This window comes from Triticum dicoccoides, chromosome 7B, assembly GCF_002162155.2.
Source record: "Triticum dicoccoides isolate Atlit2015 ecotype Zavitan chromosome 7B, WEW_v2.0, whole genome shotgun sequence".
Lineage (NCBI taxonomy): Eukaryota > Viridiplantae > Streptophyta > Magnoliopsida > Poales > Poaceae > Triticum > Triticum dicoccoides.
The window spans coordinates 699,555,639-699,556,346 of record NC_041393.1 but is presented as its reverse complement, the minus strand read 5'-3'; positions in this window follow the sequence as shown (position 1 = coordinate 699,556,346).

Here is a 708-nt window from a genome sequence, read left to right as displayed (position 1 = left end):
TTCCCCATACCACTTTCTCCCGCCTTTTGATGTTGGCCTCCACGAAGCAGGGATGTGTTTCGTAGAAGGGGCACAGAGCATGTGGTCGCGGAGACTGCAGGACAGTATGACAGAGCTAGCACTGGGCAAGGGAGAACGACGGGGTGGCACAGTGCAGAGTGGCGGTGGTGATCATGCTGGAGAACCTGTAGTAGCGATTTGGGAGGAAACTGACGGAGCTATGGGAGGAAGATACGGGATTAGAGGAGGATCACAGGCGTATTTATTTTCTGTGCAACGGGTTGTTTCAACAGAATGTTGTTGGAGCTTTTCAGCCATGCGATTGAAAAGAATCAACGTAGGAGCATTCATCTGATATTTGAAAGGAGTCAGACGTCTGAGTATAAGCGTTCCCTTGTTCACCTTGCAACTAAACTTTCGAATTGATTACCAAGCACCCAAAATTTAATTACAGCTAGAAATTGTTCCCGCTTTCAATACGTGTTAAGTGTGCCCGCTATTGGAAGAAAAGAGGCAAGAGCAGTGGAGACCCACAACAAGGTGAGTGATGGTTTAGTCTAGAAACTTGCAAAAGGTGATCACATCACCCCTAAACTTGCAAAGCGCGAGCTAATTTAGTCTACAACCAATTAGAAGATGACAATTAGCGCAACTCCGGCCATGGCCCAACCACTTATCTAGTAATTTTGCAAAAAAAAAAATGATGTG